The sequence below is a fragment of the Trichosurus vulpecula genome, chromosome 1 (assembly GCF_011100635.1).
Source record: "Trichosurus vulpecula isolate mTriVul1 chromosome 1, mTriVul1.pri, whole genome shotgun sequence".
Lineage (NCBI taxonomy): Eukaryota > Metazoa > Chordata > Mammalia > Diprotodontia > Phalangeridae > Trichosurus > Trichosurus vulpecula.
Genome location: NC_050573.1, coordinates 3,358,552 through 3,375,819, shown reverse-complemented (window position 1 = coordinate 3,375,819; position 17,268 = coordinate 3,358,552). Strand labels below are relative to the sequence as shown.

At 43.7% G+C, this 17,268-nt stretch overlaps 1 protein-coding gene across 1 annotated transcript in view; it reads left to right on the top strand.

Annotated features, from left to right (window-relative positions):
• LOC118834200 (zinc finger protein 420-like) overlaps nt 1-17,268 on the top strand; it is a 34,218-nt gene that overhangs the window by 4,942 nt on the left and 12,008 nt on the right. The window lies entirely within an intron of this gene.

Here is a 17,268-nt window from a genome sequence, read left to right as displayed (position 1 = left end):
GGGTCTTTTTCCCTCTCAGCCACTTCTTTTTGGGTATCTTCAAGAGTCTTCCTGGTGCCCTCTTTGTTTTCTCCTTTACTCTCTCTCGGTTGGGAATCTCATTAAGCTCTCTTAAACCAAGGTATTTAAAAAAGGAAAAAAAACTGTCAAGGAGATCAGAAGCCCAGAGCCTGCTCAAAGAAAGCAGAGGGCAAATTTGAGCTGGAGCCAGTGGTTCATGCCAAGAATTTTGACTTTATGTCTGGCCTCTTTATTTTTCTCTTTTGAGGAGAGGGGGGTTAAAGGAAGGATATAATATCTTCATTATAGCACCAAAGATCTTTATGTCCTTTCAGATTGGCCATTATGAGGGCCAAACATGCTAGGGACCAAACAGAGGAAATCAATATTAACTTAGATATGCCCACTGCTCTTGTGAATATTACTATAACTGGTAAAATTTCAGTAATTCCAGAGAACAAATCCATGATCCAAATTCTTTTCACATCCAGGATTAATGCTACTCACTACGTATTGTCTAAAATACATGTGTTGGGTTTTTTTCTTACATTAAATGTTGCCATTTTGAGATAAAACTCTTCTTCTGGTCTCATAGAAAAAATATTCAATGAAAACCTTCATCAAATTCTTTTTTATTTGTTACTTTCATTACTTCTTCTTTTGACAGTCATTTCTGGAGACTATCTTCCTCCTAAACCTCCTCATCTTCTTGTCTTCCCTATTTCTGCCAAGGGCACCCAGATGCTTCCAGTCACCTAGATTCCCAAACTCTGAGTCATCCTCAACTTCTCATTTTCCCTCACTCCGCACATTCTGTCTATTGCCAAATATGGTCTCTTTGCCCTCCACAGTATCTGTCACATCTCTCTCTTCTCTCCACTCATACCCTAGTATAGGCTTTTTCACTTTTCACCCAGGCTATGATAGTGGCCTCCTAATTGATCTCCCTGGCTCCAGGAGACTCTGCCTTCTCCATTTCATCCTCAGCCACCAGAATGATAGACCTGAAGCACAGGTCTGATGGCTTCCCTCCTCAGGTCAAGAACTTACAGTGGCTTCCTGTTGCCGTGAGGATGGAATTCAAACTCCACGTTGACGTGGACCTTTTCCTCACACAGGACACTCCATTCTCCATCTCTGGGACTTTACACTGCTTTTCCTTCATGCCTGGAATGCACATCTCCTTCACCTGCACCTTTTCCAATCACTTTGGTTTAAATTTTGGTTTGAGGGAAACCTCCAGGGGACTTTCCTTGATCCTGCCAGCAGCTAGAACCTTCCTCACCTCCAGGTTACTTTTATTTATTTATCTACATGTTCTCCCACTGAATGTAAACTCTGTGCCTCCCCCAACACCAGGCAAGTTCTGTGTACCCAGCTGGTGGATAATAAATGTTTAGTGACTTGAATTGACTATGAATTAGCTTCTTTGTGGAGAGTAAAACTCCCTGCCCATTCTGGAATTCATAATGTGGAGAAACCTGTACTTCTTAGTTCCCCTTGCTCCCCTTGGATGAAGACTTTGGCTAAGGCAGAAAATGCAGTGTACATCTTCAGCACCATTGAAATATATGCCTGGCTTCTTAAAGCCCTCTCTGGTGTCTTGCCCTGTAGTTTTTGGAACTACTGTAACATCACTCCAAATTCCATTTCCCAATGGATGGGGGAAGTTTGTGATATCTCTACTTTTCCCTCTTCCACCAGCTTCCTGCCTGAGATTGAGGCTGCCCATGAATGATCCTTGATTCCCGTCACTAAAGGAGCAGTGGTAGGAACATCTTTTAGCTTGATGCTCGCAGAAAGCCCTAGTCTTAACTGTCTCTGCCACATTGGCAGAGGTTTCAAGCTCCTGCCTGAATTGCTGCTTTAGGGGTCTACAGAGGATTCTTGGGACAGCTGCTCCTTCTGTCCAGATCTGACAAAAATGTGACATACAAATTACACAAGGATGTGATACACATTTTCTATCTGTGTTAGATCTGTTTCTAGATAGATAAGAGAGATAGAAGATAGTCATGTGTCCAAGGAATATAACTGAGAAACCCTTGAAAGAAGCAATATAGATAAGTAAGCACTTGAAAAACACTGTCAGATTCTCTGGTAATTAGAGAAGTACAAAATAAAACCACTCAGAGGTACATCTTTCCTTATATTAATAATGTATAATCACACTTTTACAGTGCAGTGAGATTTACAAACCTTTCACAGACTGAGTTGCAAAGGAAATCAGAGGTCTTTTAGCCTGATTTGACCTTGAAAAAAATTCCCCTTCCATTCTGCCTGCACAGTGGTCATCCAGCCTCTCCTTCAAGACCTGTTAATTCTGAAGTTTCACTCCACACTCGTCAAGTTGCCAAGGATGACAAAATATGGAAGAGCAGATGGTGGATGGGCAGTGGGCAGACAAGCTCACTGGTGCCCTGTTGGTGAAACTAGGAACTGATCCCAATGTTCTGGAAAACAATTTGTAATTCTACTAAGTCACTAAAGGGCACGTCCCTGTGACTCTGTGAGAAAGGGTCAGATGGGACTATCTTCTCAGGTCTCCAAGTCCTGCTTGTTCTTTACAATTCTGCAACATTCACTTTCATTTTTTTGTGTGCTGGTTCTCTCCATTTACTTTGTTGTAGTTGGTGTCCATTATTTTCTTGGCTCTGCTGACTTTCCTCTGCATCAGTTTATGTAGATCATTCCATGCTTCTGTGTATTCATCATATTATTCATTTATTACAGCATAGTAATACTCCACATTCATGCATTGCAGTATATTTAGACATTCCTTAACTGATGGGCATCTACCTGATTTCCAATTCTTTGGCTTCCTTGGAGTGTAAGCCTAGTAAGGTTTGAACTTTTAAATCACTTTATTTGCATAATCCCAAACTAGTGTGCCTGTTGTCCCACAACCTTTGCAGTACTGACTATATTCCCATTTTTTTTTTGTCATCTTTGCCAATTTGCAGGGCATGAGGTAGAACCAGAGGGTTGTTTTGATTTGAATTTCTCTTATTATTGGTGATTTAGAGCATTCCTTCATATGATTGTACTATAGGCTAGGAGATAGGAGGGAGCAGGATGTAATGGTGTCTGGTAAATAGTAGGGCCTTAACTGCTTGTTGATTAGTTGATGTCTCCACCATGGTCTGGACTCCTCTCCTCCCAGAGTCCTTTCAGGGCCCACATAATTTGCCCTTTCCTGATGGAATACCTGGTCCCAGCCCAGCATCTGTCTTCCACTTTATAGATACCAGGATGAAAGATGTGTTGGTCAGGGTCTTGCAGTGCCCAGGTTTCCAGGTCCATTCGCCACAGCCCCCTGCAATGGCAGCATTGAGGATCACTCCATGTGGTGGTCCTAGCAACAGAGAGCATAGAGAAGGCCCCCTTCCCTCCAAATCCTCGTCAGTGGGTGGCATAGAATCCTCTTAGGATCTCTACTGGATTCTGGCTTAGACAGCCAGAGCTGCCTCCCTCACCATCTCTGGACTCTGCAGGCTGGTTATGCCTCAGTCATGTGGCAGCAGGCATAAATGCAGGGGCCAGATCCAGGGAAGGGACAAACCTTCCCTCAGCCTAGGATGTCTGCCCATCCACTCTCAGTCACCACAGTGGTCTGAGTGGTGCTTGCTGTGAGCAGAGCCCTGTCCTAGCTCCTGGGGAGGGAGAAGCCAGAGACAATGAGATAAAAGTCCCGGCCTTGGGGTTTCCCAGCCTCATGTTGGACTTATGCTACTCCTATGCAAACAAAGTCAATGCTCCTCAGAGCAGACTGGGGGTGGAGGGGAATGGAGGGATGTTCCTGGAAGGAGCTGGGTGTGGGATCCATCTGAGGAGCTTCCTGGAGAAGGTAAGGGGTTGGTAGGATTGGGGGTGATCCAGGAAGGGAGGAGCATGCAGTAGGTTGGCCAGACTGAAGAGGACAGTTCAAATGTACAGCATGAGGACCTTTGGAGAGGGCAGACCCATGCCACAGACTAGGGGCTGAGGGAACCAGATGAGGTTCTTTGCTGCTGTATCCAGGACAAATTCAGGGGATAGGCCCTTCAGGCAAGAAGGCAGGAGAGGGGACTCTGGCTTGAGTCTGGGCAGGAGCTCATGGGTGGGGGTGGGGAGGTGGGGTCTACACCAGGGTTCTCACAAGGAATAGGGAGGATAGTGCAGACCTGAGATATGAAGGGGAGGCTGAATGTGGAGAGAATACAAGAAATGGAAGGGGAAGTGCAGGTCAGAGGCCAAGGCAGGAAGAGATTGGGGGGGGTGGGTAAGGTTGAGTGGGATTGGTGAGGACCTCTCATGAAATTGTGAAATCTAAATCTCAACCTTTCTGTAAATTGAATGGGATCAGCATGGCTCAGGGCTTCTGATTGACAGGTAGGTCTAAGTCTCGAGTTACTGAGAAATCACCTGACTTAAAGGAATCCAGAGTAGCTGGACCCACTTCCTTCCCACTACCACCTCAGCTTGAGCCTTGCCAAATAAGGAAAAAGCTGTTTTTCACTTCCTTGTTCCTGGGTTAGATTTCTTGCCAGATTGTGAGCCTGAACTCCACCAATGAGGGGGAAGGTCAGTGGTGGGAGGAGGATGGAACCTCTAAGGTATATAGTCAGGTTTCACTTCCTGTACTGGGCCTGTCCTACTAGCTTGCTGATGGTAGTGATGACGCCCTTTCTTGGGAGATTGTAATAAAAACGTTTTCTGTTTCTACCTGGAGAAACCTCTGATTTTTTTTTATTAAATGCTGGGTGGTTTCACCCCACACAAGATGGTGATGGAGATGATGGGAAGAGGCAATATGGAATGTGACAGCCAGTTCCTGGAATTTCCCCTGACTTCCATTAGAGCTAAGGAACCTGTCCCCTTGAGGGGGCACATGCAAAGGGGACTTGATTGTAGTTAATCCTGGTCCTGTTGGTGTTAATGCTGCAGTGTTTTTTCTCCACCCTGGATTGGAATCCTGGATATACACTGAGCCACAGAAGCTGTCATGGAATCATCTGCACAACAGGGGCCTTTGTGACCACAGACCTTGTAGTCTCAGATGAAGACTGTGATCCTTCTCCCCCGTTCCCGGGTTCCAGAGACAGCTGCCCCTGTATGTGGCTCCTCTCCCTGCCCACCAGTGGGGAGTACTGTGGGGCGCCCACTGCAGGACCCTGGATGCCTTCTGAAGACCCCTGATCCAGTCATCCCCACAGGTCTGGTGCCCTGGTGACTGCTGTGAAGGCCATTTCTGCTGGTCCCTGCTTGTCTTCTCTGGTGGGATTGCTCTGGTGGCTGCTGGATCTCCACTATGTTCCAGTTAAAGTGATCTTGAAATGGCAGCTCTGGCCTGAATGCCTTTGCACAGGCTTGCCCACTACCTGGCACATCCTCCTTCCACCCCTACCTCTTGATCTTCCTAACTCCCAGCCTTAGCTCAACTGATACCTTGTCTTCCTCCTCTTCCTCATTAGCATTTATGTAATGCTTGTTATGTGCCAGGCAGTGTGCTAAGTGCTTCTTACAAATATTTCTGTTGATTCTAATAATGGCTCTGGGAGGTTAATGCTGTCATTATCCTCATTGACAGCTGAGCAAACTGAAGCAGACAGATGTTGATTTGTCCAGGGTCATGGAAGTATCTGAAACCAGATCTGAACTTGGGGCTTCCTGAACTCAGGCCCAGTGCCTCTGATTCCTAGAGTTATTACTGTTCCCTCTCTCCAAAATTATTAGAGGTGGAAAAAAGAAAGATCCAAATGTGGCCTGGAGTCACTCTGCTGGACATTTTTTTTCCTTTACCTGTCCGGTTGCCCTTAGAGTCACTGTACCCTAGCAGGCTGAAGCTTAGACAGCTTGGGTGGCTCAAAAGGGATGAGCCCAGAAGACTGACCTTGATACAGTGACAACATTAAGGCCAACAGCTTCAGATGTGGTAGCATTGGTTAATGATGGAATTCAGGCTGCTCTAAATATTTGGGCATATGTGGGGCCTCTTCCTAACTTGGATCTCTTTGAGGACTATGCCTTGTAGTGAAATTTCTTTTCAGTATTTTTGAGGGGTCTCCTTTAGGCAGTCATTGACTTGTTTTTCATGGTTTTCTTGCATCACTCTCATTTCTCTTCCCAATTTTTCCTCTACTTCTCTAACTTGCTTTTCCAAATCCTTTTTGAGCTCTTCCATGGCCTGAGGCCCGTTCATGTTTTTCTTGGAGGCTTTTGATGTAGGCTCTTTGACTTTGTTGACTTCTTCTGGCTGTATGTTTTGGTCTTCTTTGTCACCAAAGAAAGATTCCAAAGTCTGAGTCTGAATCTGAGTCCATTTTTGCTGCCTGGCCATGTTCCCAGCCAACTTACTTGACCCTTGAGTTTTTCGTGGGGGTATGGCTGTTTGTAGAGTATGGAGTACTTTGTCCCAAGCTTGAGGGGCTGTGCTGTTGTTTTCAGAGCTATTTCTATACAGCAAGCTCTGCCACATCAGCACTACTCCTCCCCCAAGAACCTCCAACCCTTGCTGGACTCAGATCTAAGCTGGCTCTGCACTCCTGCTCAGATCTGCCACTTAATTCCTCCCACCAGGTGGGCCTGGGGCCAGAAGCAACTGCAGCTGTAGCTCTGTAAGCATCCTCAGAGCTGCACCACCTCCACTGTCCCCAGGGCGGTGGCCCAACCGCAAACTCCTTTCACTCTGTTCCAGAAGCTTTTCCCACTAACCTTCTCTGTTGTCTTTGGTGTTTGTGGGTTGAGAAGTCTGGTAACTGCCACAGCTCACTGATTCAGGGTGCTATGGCCTGTTCTGCCCAGCTCCCAGTCTGGTTAGTACGGGCGCAGCCCACGCTGGGCTCTGCTCCACTCCGCTCCCAGCTCCATGTGATAGACCTTACCTAGCGACCATCCAGGCTATGCTGGACTGAAGCCCTGCTTCCCTGTGCTATTCAGTGGGTTCTGCAGTTCTAGAATTTGTTCAGAGCCATTTTTTATAGGTGTTTGGAGGGACCTGGGGGGGGGAAGCTCATGCAAGTCCCTGCTTTCCAGCTGCCATGTTGGCTCCACCCCCTTTTTATTCTGTAGTGAAATTTCTCAAAGAATATGGACCAGGGGTGGGGAACCTGTGGCCTTATGGCCACTTGTGCCTTTCCAGGTCCAAATTCTATAGAACAAATTCTTTTATTTTTTCATTTTTTTGTTTGTCTTTTATATTTTTATTTTATTTTTAAAATACCAAAGAATAAAATAAGTTTCAATGAAATAATCCTCCCAGACTGACTGGTCCAATTAGAATATTAGTAAGCCATGAGGGCTGAGTTCTAACTTCTCCTGCCTTACTGTCTCCACTACTACACGAGGCTGTTTTGTGAGAATTTTCAGAGCTCGAATACTCCAGTCTGCTAACAGCTTTTGACAATGGTGTGCTGTGTTTCTGTCTGAAGTGGAATTTGTGAATAGTTGCGTAGCTCCACAGTATTTTTTTAATTGTCTGCTTAACAGCCCATGATGTCAAAGAAGACCAAGAGAATGCTGAAGGAAGAAAACAGATTTTTTAATGAGGATTGGTAATTTCAATATTATCTTGTTTCTGCTAAAGATAAGATGATTTGCTTGCTTTGTGATACTGCAATATCAACATTAAAAAACTTCAATGCTCATCAACATTACAACACTCATAAGGACCACAAATATTTTAAATTAGAGGGAGAGGTGTGAAACGTGCTGCAGAAATTAAATGAAGTAAAATGAAAAGCAAAAGCAAAAAGAATTCTTTCAAGCAGCAATAAGACCTAGAAATAATGCCGCTGAAGCAACTTATAAAGTAGCTTATATACTCAGGAAAAAAGGGAAGCCATTCTGTGATGTAGAAAGAATGAAAGAATCCATTGTCGAAGTTGTAGGATGCTTAGACCTGGATAACCTTTCAAGGTACAAACAAATGCCTCTTTCAAGGAGAACCATAACTGATCAGCAGCATGAATCAGGCTTCAACTTCATGCAATACTTCAAAAAGAAAACATATATTATTTAATCACTTTGTGTGAAGCAACTATTACCACTGACAGAACAGGTCTTATACTTCATTCAAGTCAAAATAGAAGATTTTCTTTGCCATAAAGAGTTACTTGCTTTGGGCACTCTGTGAGCAGAACACAGGGGAATAGATATCTTCAACAACTTTCAAGATAAATGGTCATGAAGTTGGACTGAATTTGGTAAATTTACTGAGTGTATGTACAGATGGTGTACCTTCCATGACAGGAAAACATGAAGGGTTTGTTGCACGGATAAAAAAATTATTAACAGATTCAGATGTTCTCATTTCTTTTCATTGTATCTTGCATCAGCAAAATCTCCGTGCTAAAGCTACTATTTTAAGGGACACTTTGCAACAAGTTATAACTATTATTAACTATATTCCACAAATGCAACATGGTGTCATCAGTTTTGTAATATGCTAAAGTTGAATGATGAGGTATTCAGTGTAGATTTGCTGTATCATTCTAAAACACATTGGCTATCCCAGGGACTGGTGTTAGCCAAAACTTTATCTCTGTGAGAACAGAAAGTTAAATTTTATGAAGAACAGAATCAGCAACATGAGTTATTGAAAGAGGATTTCTAGAGTTATGCTGTATTTCCACGTGATACCATGTCAAAACAATACAACTTGTATATTTCTTTGCAAGGTGTTTCAACAATCCGGCTAGCAGCTGTTGTGGGGGGTGAAAGACCAGCACAAACCCAACAACAAGAATGCTACCAGCATGCTGCAAAAGCACAGGTTCTTTTGATCTGCTTAGCTGAGCAAAGCTACGTGAAGGGGTTGACAAGCTTACTTTAATTCAGCATACAAATATCATTCACTTAGTTCAGGGGAAAAAGCCAGCATCCTGAACTTCAGAATAAAATACAAACAAATTACAAACATCAACAGACAGACCGTGTCTGATTCAAATCCCAATACATAGTTACCAGAGTTCAATAAAGTCTCAGCATCCGGGTTTACAAGCTGGAGGGCTCCTTAGCTGCAGCTGCCTGGAGTCTCTGCATCAGCACCATCACGAGTGAGAGCCCTAAACAAATTACAAACATGAACAGACAGACCAAATACAGATTCATAGTTACCAACATCTAGGTTCAGCCCAGGAGCTCATAATGAGGGCTGGCCCAGAGTCACTCGAGCCACCACTGCTGTGGGAAAGAGCTCCAAAGAATAGAAAGCCAACCCCTGGTTTTATATCTTTTTCAGCATCAGGGGTGAGTCACACCTGCGATGACCTAGAATCATCACAAAGAGGTGACTTAAACCCACGTGGTCTAAGAGCCTCTGATGTCCCAAACCTATCACTCAAACTCATGTGTAAAACTAGGCCCTCCCCTGAGTTAGCCCCACCTTGGGCCCCACCTTAGTTACCAATCCACACCCACATAGGTTAGGTTAACACCTAATAGGGGTTTGGGCCTGGGGCTTAGCACCTAGTAAGACTCAATGAAATACACTGAATTACTCAAAGGAAACAAACGCCAAACCCTTCAAGGGCACTTGTTGAACTAAGTGCTAAGAGCCCATTTGGCTTACCAACACGCAAGGTAATACTAAATCTATATAAGATATGTGGCAAAAAGTCCAAGCATTTTGAAAAAAACTATCTGATGAGCAGGATGATATATGTGAATCATTTGAAGGAGGGAAGGCAGGGCAATTTGGGTTAAGTGACTTGCCCAAGGTCACACAGCTAGTAAGAGCTAGTGGAGTCATCCTGACTCCAGGGCCGGTGCTCTACTTACTATGCCATCTAGCTGCCCCTATGCAAATCATCTGAAGAATATACAGCTGTTATAGACCTGTTAATTGGAGAATACGATGAAAGTTTCACTGACTTTGAGAATCATGACATCACACTCAAATTAGCATTTCAGCCTCACCTAGTTGATATCAACAAGGCATCCAAAGAACTACAGATGGAGTTGATTGAGCTCTCAGTAGATGGCATTTTAAAGTCATTGTTTGATGCTAAGAAAGATCCAAATGAAATATGGAAAAATGCAGTAGAATACCCACACCTTCAGCAACATGCCCAGAAAATGCTTTGTTTCTTTTTTTTTTTTTGAGGGGGGAAGGCAAGGCAATGGGGGTTAAGTGACTTGCCCAAGGTCACACAGCTAGTAATTGTGAAGTGTCTGAGGCCAAATTTGAACTTAGGTTCTCCCAACTCCAGGGCCCATGCTCTATTCACTGTGCCACCTAGCTGCCGCTAAATGCTTTCTTGCTTTTCAACCACTTATTGCTGCGAATCTACATTCTCCTACCTAACCCATATCAAGACGCCCTTAAGGACACAAATGACTGATACCCATGTAGAGGATCAATTGAAACTGCAGACCTCCAAGCTGCAACCAAATATTCAAATGCTTTCCAACAAAAAGCAGACACAACAAGTCATTTAAAGGTTAGCTGACTTTAAAATTAACAAATAATTTTCATTTTGTGGGGGGGCAGGGCAATCGGGGTTAAGTGACTTGCCAAAGGTCACACAGCTAGTACATGTGTCAAGTGTCTGAGGCTGGATTTGAACTCAAGTCCTCCTGACTCCAGGGCTGGTATTCTACTCACTGCACCACCTAGCTACCCCTCTAATTTTCATTTTTTGAAATTATTAAGTACATAGTAGTTAGATTTTTACAAAAAAAGTGTACATTTTAAAATATATCTTATTGAAGTTTCTTGAATGCAGCCTTATTTGATTACTGCTAAATATCGATAAGGCCTTCCACTCTAAAAAGGTTCCCCACTCCTGCAATAGACCTTTTATTCATTCCTCAGTACAACTTCACTCAATACCAATTCACGGCTCCACCCATAATATGTCAGCATGCTTGGCTTTTCATGCCTCTCCCACGTTTACTATTTCCTTCTTCTGTCATCTTTGCTTCTTTATTGGGTAGGAGGTAGAACCTCAAGCTTGTTTTGACATTCATTTCTCTTAATATTAGTGATTTGGAACAGTCTTTTATATGGTTGCTAATAACTTGGAATTATTCTTTTAAGAAGTGTTAGTACTATCTTTTGATGCTAGCCACTGGAGAATAGCTGTTGGTCTTATATATTTGTGTTTGTGGTATGGATGACACCAGCAGATACTATTTGTTTCCAGTGGTTTGGGACTTATTACCTCCTGCTCAGGCTCCGAAAGCTAGGGACATAACAGCTTCTGGGTGAGCCTGCTGGGAGGTAGGCTTCTGGGTGTCCCAAGGACATACTAGCATCAGCAGCAGTAAGGTGCAACAGAAGCTGCTATATACTTGGCTTCATCAGCTGACCCTTTCCTAGGTCCTGATACTGTGCTTGAACTCATTCTCAGTGGTTAGTATAATGTCCCTCCCCTTTCAGGTTCCTTATCCTCCCCGTCTCAGTCATATTGAAGCTCCAACTACCTCCTACTCCTGTCATCTCCTCATTCCCATCCCGGTCAACTTTATACCCCAGTTTTTCACCCTCAAATCTACCTGCTCCTTCCACTGTTTTTCATAACTTGTGCTCCAAAATCCACAAAACCTTTCACTCTACCACCCCATCTTCTTGAACACATGGAGAACTGTTTCCTTCCTGATGACATCATCATCAGCACTAGCTACATTTTTTCTCATCACCCTTATTCCCCAATCATTGGTCCTATGGGGGAGTTGGAATACTTCTTGTTTTCCATTGCCACTTATAGGTTCTCCCTCTATTGCCATCACTAGTAACCTCTCCTTGAAGGTTCACTCAATCCATGTCTAACACCCGTTCAAAATTCAAGTAGCTGTCATTTACCAACTGTTGGTAAACAAAATGGGCTCTTAGCACTCAGTTCAACCAAGTGCCCTTGAAGAGTTTGACCTTTGTCTCCTTGATTAGATTGAGAGTCCTTGGTGACCTCCTTGCCTCAGGGGAGGGCCTAGTTTACACATGAGTTTGAGTGACATGTTTGGGACATCAGAGGCTTTTAGACCATGTGCGTTTAAGTCGCCTCTTTGCGACAATTTTAGGTCATGTGGGTGAGTCACATGTGTGACTCACCCTTGACCCTGAAAAAGATATAAAACCAGGAGTTGGCTTTCTCTTTTTTGGAGCTCTTACCCACAGCAGTGGTGGTGCGCATGACTCTGGGCCAGCCCTTGTTATGAGCTCCTGGGCTGAACTTAGATGTTGGTAACTATGAATTGTATTTGGTCTGTCGATGTTTGTAATTTGTTTGTATTTGCTCTGAAGTTCAGGGTGCTGGCTTTTTCCCCTGAACTAAGTGAATGGTATTTGTATGCTGAATTAAAGTAAGCTTGTTAACCCCTTAATGTTGCTTTCCTTAGTAAAGCAGATCAAAAGAACCTGGGCTTTTGCAGTGTGCTGGTAGCTTGCTTGTTGTTGGGCTAGTGCTGGTCTTTTACCCCCACAACAGCTGCTAGCCAGATTGTTGAAACACCAACCTCCAGGACATTCCCCTTCCTTCCTCAGTGAATTCAGTGCCCAACTCCTGCCCTCATACCAGAGGACTTCGACATACATATTGAGACTGTTTCTGACCCTGAATTCTGTTGATGCTCCCTCAAACCCCCTAAACTGCCAGTTTGTCAACTTACTCATTTCCCATGAGCTACTCCCGCAGTCCACCTTAGCTATATAGAGATGGTCATACTCTCAATCTATCCATTTCTAACCCACAAGTAGACCACTTCTGTGTTCATGAATTCTGAAATTCCCTTATCTAAATACAGTCTGTTGTCAGTCCATCTCTCTTGACTTGCTCTTCATACATACTTCGTCTTCAGTCCCTCAACCCCTCATTAATTCCCCAGGCTGTCACCCCTGCACTGGCTGCACTCTCCTCTTTTGTCAAAACTTAAACTATTAACACAAATCAGAGAGAGAATATTTTCTATATGAAAAGAGCTGTTGAATAGTTCCTAGGTGTAATCTTTAAAATGTTTGAGAGATATTTCTGAGCAATAATTTTATTAATCGTGTTAACAATAATAAAAAGGGGTGACACTCTCCCCTTATGTGCACTTGGAAGAGTGGGTGTTCCTGAGAAAAACAATCAACTCTGATGGTTAACAATTAATGAGAGAAAATGAATATTACGAAGAGAGGTGGACCCATTCTAATGAGGGATTTGGGAAACATGACTTTGATCACTCATTTACTTCCAAATCACCCCCAGCCTTAGGTGATTTAATCAAAGAATTTATCCCCACCCAAACCTAAGTAGAACACAATGGGCAGGAATTCACTTAGATAAGAGGGTCTAGGTGGGGTAGATTTTTGGCAGAGATCAGTAAGGTCCTTCAAAGGATGGAATTGGAACAAGAAAATAGGACAGGGAAAAAGCCTGGATCTCCCCCATAGCTATTATTAAAAATCATCTCATAGGGCTGGTACCTTATATGAGAGGATGTCATCCAATTTCTGATGCATGAGAAATCTAAGAACTGGCAGCCCCTATGAGATGATCTAGGATGGCAAGCATTTTGATGTCCAGGTAGCTGGTGTAGGGTGTGTTCAGGGTTGACTGGTACCTCTGGTGAGATGGCTGCCAAGCCCTTTTCAGGATTGCTTTCCACCTTTGGTGTCTACCTGGTCCACCTAACTCTCAACCTGTGGCTCCAAGAAGCTGTGGCATGCATAGCAGCCACACTCTGGTAAACCATTTTGGCAAATGGGCTTGTGGAACATTTTATACCATTTTATATCATTTTTAATTTCAACCAGACCCAGAGCCTGAATTCATGAGTAACTGGATGAAGATCCAGGACCTGGGCTTCTTTGTTCTCTCTAAAAGTTTGCTCAGGAAATACCCTTCCCTCTGTCAACAAGGCCAGATCAGACTGACCTAAGGACATTCTCACCCCTGTTAGCCATTAAAGGATGAGACCCTAACTCCAAGAGAGACTACCTCGCTTAATATTCTACAGGTATATACTTTAATTGACCTTTGTCAACACTCTTGTCTTTACAAACCTATTCCATTAAGGAAAATCCTCTTCTTGTATCATGGTTAAATATACATGGGGGTCATAAAAGTGAGGTAAGATTGCTGGGTCTGCTAAAATACCATATATAAGTTTTCTCATTCCTTTGTTCAGACAGCCAGAGCCTATGCTCTGACTCCTTGTACGTACAAGTAAGCTAGCTTAGCTATGCTTTAAGGGAAAATAATAAACAACATGGATTTTTCTATCAACTAGCTTGTTTGTCTTCTTCAACCAAACTTTCAGGTTTAACAGGCTGAACCAGTTTGAGAGTAACCAAGAGGTCTCAAACCCATTGGTGAGTTAGGGGGGTGTCTACCCCAAGCATGTGAAGACTTCCCATGGTGGAATGGGATGATGAGAACAATTTATTCCAAGGGCCATGAAGGCAGCTGAAGCAGGCACTGTGGAGCACTTAGAGCTTGGTTAGACATCAAAGATGCCAAAGTCATCCACTGCATCTTGAGCCATCACCAATTGTCTTGATTCTGTCCTGACACTGGACTGTGATGACTCCGGAGGAGAGAGTACAACTTTGCCTCACTTCAATCCAATTTACACACAAATCAAAAGACATCACCCATACCATTTTACCATTATACCTATCTCAAAGTCCTGTGGTGACAGGCAAGGTGCGGATACACTGGTAGCTGTAGCCACAATCCTGCACAAGAGTGGCCCACACCGTAGGGTTGTTTCTCACTGGAAGCAGCAGTGGGATTTGGCAGCCCCCTGGGTGTCTCAGCAGCCTTTAAGGATTGCACCGCTTACCTCTTGGTGTGAGGAAGGGGCTAGAAAAGGTGCCCTAAAAACTGTCTGCTTACCCAACCCCGGCCTGATTACTGTGGCAGGCGGGGAATCCTACTCTGCGGTTGAAACAAAGAAATGTACAAATGTTTGCAAGACGATTCCACTCACCATCAGCACATGGAGTGTGTGCACACTTCTAGATGAACAGCTCTTGTTGCAAGAGAACTCAGTAGGTACGGAATCCAAACATCAGCCCTGAGTGAAACAAGGCTGCAAATGAAAGCCGGCTTACTGAAGTCGGAGCTGGATACGCATTTTTCTGGAGTGAAGGGGAGTGCCATGAAGCTAGCATAGGTTTTGCAATCAAAACTAATCTATCCAATGTATGCCTGAGAAAAGGAGTGAATGACAGGCTCATAACAGTGCAATTGCTACTTGCAATAAAAGGTCATGCCACCATCATCAGCGCCTATGCTCCCACCATGACGAACCCTGATGAGGTCAAAGAAAAATTTTATGAAGATCTGGAGACCCTTATCATCAATGTGCCAAAAGAGGACAAGCTTATAATTCTAGGTGACTTAAATGCTAGAATAGGCCCGGATTACCAGACTTGACAGGGAGTCCTAGGGAGGAATGGAGTTGGAAACAGCAACAGCAATGGTCACTTACTACTGAAGACTTGTGTATATCATGACTTTCTCATCACCAACACTGTCTTCTGTTTACCTAAATGCAATAAAACTTTATGGATGCACCTCGAAGCAAAAATTGGCATTTAATAGACTATTGTGATTGTAAAGAGAAGAGACAGACAGGATGTGAGAGTAATGAAGGCAATGTGTGGTGCCAAGTGCTGGACTGATCATAGACTGATCCTCTCCAAGCCAAATATTCACATTCAGCAAAAGCAGCACCCCCAAGGCAAAATGACTACCAGAAGAATTAATGTGAACAAATTAGAGCTCTTCTCTGAGCAGGAACAGTTTGTTGCTAACTTGGAGGGAAAATTGAGCCAACACAGAGTTGGCAATGGTGGAGCAGAAAAGGAGTGGGCAGCTTTCAGAGATTTGGTGTATAGCACTGCATTTGCTCATGTGGGTCAGAACACATGCAAACACTGAAACTGGTTTGATGAAAGTGATGGGGAAATTCAGAAGCTCCTAAATGAAAAATGAGAACTCCACAGGGTTTACCAGCAGGATAGCTGATCCATCTCTTAAGAAGGAAGCATTTAACTCCATCAAATGTAAAGTACAAGCAAAGCTTCCAGAGATGCAGGATTCTTGGCTCAGAAAGAAGGCAGATGACATTCAGTTTTATGCTGATAGTAGCAATCCGAAGTGCTTTTTATGCCCTGAAGGCTATTTATGGGCCAAAGACCTATGGTGCATGTCAACTCCTCTGTGCTAACAGAGCTACATTGATTAGTGATAAGGACATGATCCTGGAGAGATGGGATGAACACTTCCATAGTGTTCTCAACAGACCATCATCAATCAGTGCTGAAGCCATTGGCAGTTTACCTCAGATTGAAGTCAATCCCTCCCTAGCTGAAGTTCCAACTGAAGAAGAGGTTTTGAATGTCATTAGGCTCCTTTCATGTGGCAAAGCACCTGGTGCTGATTATATTCCAGCTGAGATTTACAAGGTCCATTGCTCATACAAAAGCTGACTGAAATTTTCCAGGTTATATGGCAAGAGGAAGTTATCCGCCAGGAGTTCAAGGATGCCTCCACTGTCCATCTCTATAAAGGTAAAGGAAATAGATTGTCCTGTGACAATCACGGGGGGGGGGGGGGGTCTCTCTGTTAGCCATTGCTGGCAAGATTCTTGCCAGAGTCCTCCTTAATAGGTTGATCCTTCACATGGAAGGTGGTCATCTACCTGAGAGTCACTGTGGCTTCATAAAGGGCCAAGGTACAATTGATACAGTTGCTGCTCAACGACTCCAGGAGAAATGCCAGGAATAGAACAAAGGTCTATATACAAAGTTTGTAGATCTGACCAAGGCCTTTGATACTGTTAGTCATGAGGGCTTATGGAAAATTGTGTCAAAATTTGGTTGCCCAGAGAAGTTCATCAGCATTGTACATCAACTTCATGATGGCATGCTTGCCCTGGTTCTAGGTAATGGAGAATGCTCTCATGCCTTCCCAGTCACCAATGGAGTGAGACAAGGCTGTGTGCTCACTCCCATGCTTTTTAGCATGATGTTTTCAATCATGTTGTCAGATGCTTTCAACGAGGATGAACATGACATTAAGGTCAACTGTTGTACTAATGGCAAATTCTTCAACTTGAAAAGGCTACAAGCCAAGACCAAAGTGGAGGGAGTGTTGGCACATGATGTTCTGTTTGCAGATGATTGTGTACTCAATGCAGCCTCTGAAGCTGAGATGCAATGAAGTATGGATCAATGCTCTGCTGCTTGTGCTTGTTTTGGCCTAATAACAATTAACACCAAGAAAACACAGGTGCTCCATCAGCCACTACCATACCATCCATATGTGGAACCATCAGTTATAGCAAATGGAGAAG